The following is a 6000-nucleotide window of genomic DNA, read 5'->3' as shown; positions in this document are numbered from 1 at the left end:
GTTGTGTTAGGGTTTCTATGAGTTCTGTGAGTTTTACTCTATTAAACGCTTTTTCGTAGTCGATAAAACAGAGAAACACGTCTTTTCGTTGATCTCGACATTTTTGTAGTAATATCTGGAGGCCAAATAATGCCTCCCTCGTACCAAGCCCCATACGAAATCCAAATTGATTGTAGCTCAGATTTCTTTCGCATTCTCTGTATATTCGTTAATGTAAAATTTTGAGTAAATTTTTCAGAAAATGGCTCATTTTCATACATATACGTCTTTTATATGAGTCTTTTTATACAAGTACCACTTTCAATGTTTATTACAGTTCTTTTCAGAAAATATTCACTTTACTTGTTAGCACAAGACGCGCTACCGTTACATTTACAATTGCATTTTATGTTTGATTTTACAAATTTGCAAGATTTGTCCGAACAGTTCTTCTTGTATTAACATCTAATGAAACCTTGTTTGAACCCGAATGATATTATTGCTTCTATAGTAAGTAGAAAGTAGAAAGTAGAAAAAAGTTGTACTGACTTTTTTTTCAGTTGGTTACAAAACAAGTGAAAACCTCAGCTAAGAAATCCTAAAAAATTAGACAAAGATGGACTTAAACAACTGTATAGGTCAGTTCTACGACAATCGGGCAAATATGACAGGGAAGTATATATGAATTCAGTCCAAATTAGTTCAGAAGAACTAGCTAGCAGATTTTGTCCCATGTGCTGTTTACTCCTCAATTTAGTTGGTGCTAACATGACCAGTGCTACTATTGAGTCTTAGAATTTTTTCTGATCTTTGAACAGTATTTATTTTTTCCTTGCAGCTTAACTTGACAACTTAACACAAAATATGTGCAACAGACATTGAAACCTAAATGCAAGACAAGATGGTCTGCAAGATTAGATGCGGACGAAGCTGTGTATAAATATTACAGTAAAGTTGTGCAGGCTCTAGAGGATCTTAAACACCATGATCTCTCAAGACCTCAAACTATGAATGAGCCGGACTCTCTGTTGAAAAATATTGGAAAAATTGGAATTCATCGTTTTAGCGTATTCTTGTCATGTTTTGTTGAAAAAGATCAATCATGTCAATGAGTTTTTGCATCTGACATGACATTTGGCTATCCAGAATCTTTAAGATCTTTTAACGTTCTTGAAGCCTTGCGGAGAGTTTGCTCCATCTAAGGCCATTACTGAGGGTAAATTCTTAGCAAGCATGAATGATTATCCATCTGAGTGAGCTGTGTGGCGATGAAGTGCTGAGAATATGTACCAGGTAGTCAAGTTACAGGTTGTTTACCGGATGAGTATGAAACTTAGAGACATATTTAAAGCTTTGGACAGCAACAACAGCAAGTTTGGATTTGTGCAACGTCTACACTGTTGACCTCAACACTGAAGAATTCTAAAATAGAATGTTTTAAGCGCCACGCTTTATCAGTTGATGAAAATTTAAAGGAAGCCACATCAAGATAAATATAAAGTCTGGGGATCTCTAAATGAATTTAACATAGCTATATATTAGAAATAATTATTTAAAAATGTTACACGTGACGTACATCTACCCACAACTACTTCTACTATCCTCAGTACAACTACAAATTAACAGAAGACAAAGAATATGGCTAACGAATATAAAGATAAACTAGAGCTCCTTCACTGACAAGAACTCAATTAAACAATAAAGCGCATAACATTTTTCGATTGTTAAAGAAATGTATATAAGACTTTAAATATTTCTTTTCTTGTTTCATTTTTTTATAATTTTTTTTTGTTATCCTTGAAGACCGTCCTTGTCGTTTGGTACTAATATAAAAGTTTGGGATGCACTGAGTTTACAAAACCGAGTTTATATGCTGTTGCTGTTATGTGCTTAAATTACTACTCTTTTTGTTTACGGTGTATAAAAACAAACTTGTTCCGGCGGTTTTCGCCAGTCGTCATTTTCTATAAAAGTTTTCAAGTTGCAGTGGTCGCGGCAGCACGGAGTAAGATAGTCGTGTGCACATCCACGCGTTGGTATAGAATACACCTACGTATTCAGTGGATCGGTGTGAATATTTATATTTCAAGCGTGTGATGAATTTCTAACATAACCTCAATTTTTGTATACAAAACAATTATTTTTGTATATATAGCATATTATATTATTTATTTTTGAGTGATCGATTATTTAGTGTGCAGTGCAGTAGTATAAGGTGAGTTATTAATTTTGTATTCTACAAGAGTAGTCGCTTTACATGTAAAATGGTGTAAATTTAACACTAATAAGTACCTAAGTACCTAGATATTTAACAAACATTGTTTTTATTACAATGAATCAACTAAATAATTCTGAATTTTCCAATTCAATTATTTATATTATCCGTACCATAAAAATGTAGAAAGCGGTTCAAATAGTAAATATTTGAATAAGTACATGTTTTAAATGTTAAATATTGTCCTTACCTCACCTTTTTTGCTTCTGATGAATGAAAATTATTGATCTTGTTAAGGGTCAATCAAGTTCAATTAGGTATAATTGCAAGTAAAATTACACAAGATTTAGACTAGAGTCTGATTAAATGGATATATTTATTTTCCAATTGATTTAAATAAGTTAATATTTATTTTGAAATCACAAGGAAGCCGGCATTCGAAATTAAAAAGAAGTTGGTACAGAAAGCACTTTTCCCAATATTTAATCCTTCGTGGAGAAAGCTTTGATATAAACACTGGTAATGGTATGGTTTATCTAGTTTGTATAAAAAGGCTGATGACGGAATAAAAAGGACTGGGTATTTATTTACAGCGTTATAATATAAGCCGATGACACTACTAGATCATTCCGATGTCTATTTTGGTCATTCCATGGACCTTTTCTTAAATTCATCTAATTCACCTCTTTTGATATTCACTCTTTTCAAGTTTTCCTTGGTCTTTCTCGTTTGTTGCGATTTGGTGTCCATTCCATTTTCTCCCTTAAGTCGTCTGTTACACTCCGGTCGTACTGCAACTAATTTTTTCCATATTTTCATTTCAAATTTTATCTTTCCGAATTATTCTTAAGGATCTTCAAAATAGGTTCATCAAATAGTTCATTTCGACTGTCTCAATCTTTCTCTTATAGTTTTCTTAAGGCACCAAGTCTCGGCTTTACAGAGCAGACTACATTTCATAAAAGATTCAGTGTTATATTGCCGCTCTTTTCCAATTTTATTAGCAACCAACCAATAGTTTTTCAAGATTGTGGTTTTCTTTTCTAATTTGCTTGTCCTTCCTGCCAGGTGGAAAATATATTTCAATATTTTCTGTGCGTCTGGGGAGACGTTCTCTATTTCGTAGTTTTGGGAGCGACATTGTGTTTCCTCCCTCTTGTTTGCGATTAAAGCTAATGGGGTATTTTTGAATTACGATAAGAATTTTGAATTAAGATTCTGCTGCTTCGGCCTGTAATGTTTTTAATATATTATGGTAAACTTCGTCATTCTTGTTCAATATCGCGGTTGACTCTTTTTAAACCCATAGACCACTCAAAGTCTCTTGGAGGACAACCGTTCCGTTCCAACACTTTTTCTAGATTGTGTAATTCTTTCCCAAATATTGAGTTTTTCTGTTTTTCTATGTTTAAGATGTGTAAATAACAGTACGTAGTACGTGTAAGTTGGTTTTCAGTATATGTAGTAAGTGTCTAGAGATGGTTATGTTAGCTTTACCGCAAAGTTAGCATAATCATTGTTTCTCAGAAACGGTTGCAGCAATAAATTGTTTTTTGGTGTAAAACTTTGGCAATAAATTAGGAATCAATTCTTTGCGGTTTTCCTTTTGACCGATATTTCGGTTTTCCGGGGGTGTGTTTTGAGCTAGGGGATCATGGAGTAGCTTTTGGAGATTGGCTAATATACCAATCAACAGCAATTAATTAGCAATATAATATGCCGCCAAGATTGGCCCTGTACCGCTTTTCCTTGCCCAGATATAGCTGTGGCTGTGCTAGCTTTACCGTAAAGTTAGCATACCCACGGTTTCTCGGAAACGGCTACAGTGATAATTTTTTTCTTTTCGTCATAAATTAGCAATAAGTTATAGTGTTGGTCTAAATTCGACCTTGTAAAATAGATATGCTAACATTACAAACCTGAATTAATAATTCCTTAATAGGCTAAGAATCCGCAACTCACGATGCAAGCCAAATTTAAAATGCTGGAGGTATTCAACGGATGACGGACGTGACTGTGGCAATATCCAGCTGAATGGCTGAGCAGCTATTGGTTTGAATGGACGTGAGACAAGAATTAACTCTCCTTGACTTAATGGCAGCCAATGAAAAGGCCATCAAAGTGGCGGAATATTGACAGTATAAGATTTAAAGTTAACCGGACGCGAAAAGTAAATAAGTAACAGCAAAAGATCTTTTGTTCTGCTAGCTGTACGTCTTGTTGTTTGAATTTTTTTATTCAAAACTTTCTATTATTGGACTCTCTATTGCCACCCCATCAGTATGTGTAAAAACTATCGTCCCACTTGAAGTATATTGTGATAAAGCGGTAACGGAAAAGGTTTGTGGTATCTTCTGGAAATTGCTGACTAATGCACTAGTATTACTATGATTTCCTTTATTTTCTCGATAAATTGTGTAGAATATCTGGCTTAAGATTCAAACTGGCCAATGGTTGGTTTTAGCAATCTGAAGATATGATTTTTACAAACACAAATCAAACCGTTTATCGAACTATTTTACGAATACTCCTGTTTTTAACCGCTTTATCTGTATATTATCATCTTTTCCGAACATTCAACCGAACGTCGCTTTTGTCTTCGTTACATAAAGTAAAGAAGACAAGTTTTGATACATCAAAATAAATAACCTTTTCTTAGCGAAATAATCTACAACTACTCCTGTTTTTAACCGGTTTATCTGTATATCAACTTTTTCTTCAACAGAATGTTACTTTTGTCTTCTTTCCATAGTTATCCACGTTAAAATCTTTTAGAAGCGAAATAATCTACAACTACTCCTGTTTTTAACCGGTTTATCTGTATATCAACTTTTTCTTCAACAGAATGTTACTTTTGTCTTCTTTCCATAGTTATCCACGTTAAAATCTTTTAGAAACATTTTCCGTGATAGGTTTTTCCGAACCACCGCAGGTGTGGTTTTTATATTCCATATGACCAACATTCACTGTACCAATGTCCATATTTTCGTAATTAAATTACTTCAGATCTTTTTAATTTTGGAATATGTGCACTTTTGCCTGAAAAATGTTTGTAGCCCTAAATTTGTCTCATCACATCCATGCATAGATTAGTATAAAATATGCAGAATAATTGATAATACACATATATTCGGAATGTCTTTTCTGATTTTTTCTGTTATCGCAGTTGCCTTTTTGTTGATATAGTGATATTCTCATTCATACTAACTTTAGCTTTAACTAACTTTCCTTAATAGTTCTTATTTACCTTCACTTAAGTTGTCGTATTTTTATTTTGGGATAGTTTTACAGGTAGTTCTTTATTCTGTTAATTCCCTCTTTCTATACTAATGTTTTTTTTTTCGTCTTTATATCTTTATAGAGTGGGGATGGGGTGTAATCTTCAAGACATCTCAGTCCAGGACGGCGCCTGACCGACCTTGCAGGATTCGTTGTTCGTACCCCCGGCGATAGTTCCCGAAATTCTATAAATTTTATACTAATGTGGGAAACTATTTAATATAAAAACCTACAGTTTTTCACCGCGTACCGCCACTATACTTTCCTGTCTTTTAAGTTGTTTACAGAGTTCTGGTTCGTAATGATTCATCATAATTCTGGATATGCAACGCAATATGGGTTCTAGCCGCAATAGTTTTCCTCCAGTCTTCTCTATCCATCGCCCTCCTCTGCCAAGCACTTATTTTCATGTTTTTCATATCTTCTTCGATTATGTGAATGCATCTTTTTCTGGATCTTCCTCTTCTTCCCTGTCTAATGGGTCTATCAATAAGTAGATTACTGAATTATTTTGCTCTATCCTCATT

General features: G+C 33.9%; 1 protein-coding gene across 1 annotated transcript in view; it reads left to right on the top strand.

Moving 5' to 3' along the window:
• Positions 1-1918: 1918 nt before the first annotated feature.
• The window catches only part of Ctns (lysosomal cystine transporter cystinosin), an 82233-nt gene continuing 78151 nt past the window's right edge, over positions 1919-6000 (top strand). Inside the window, exon 1 of the mRNA XM_072526823.1 lies at positions 1919-2194. The gene's annotated coding sequence lies outside the window, so the exon portion shown is untranslated. The remainder of the gene's footprint in view (positions 2195-6000) is intronic.

This window comes from Diabrotica undecimpunctata, chromosome 3 (genome assembly GCF_040954645.1).
Source record: "Diabrotica undecimpunctata isolate CICGRU chromosome 3, icDiaUnde3, whole genome shotgun sequence".
NCBI classification, from domain to species: Eukaryota; Metazoa; Arthropoda; class Insecta; order Coleoptera; family Chrysomelidae; genus Diabrotica; species Diabrotica undecimpunctata.
Note: the sequence above shows the minus strand (reverse complement) of the source record. Positions and strands in the feature narration are given on the sequence as shown.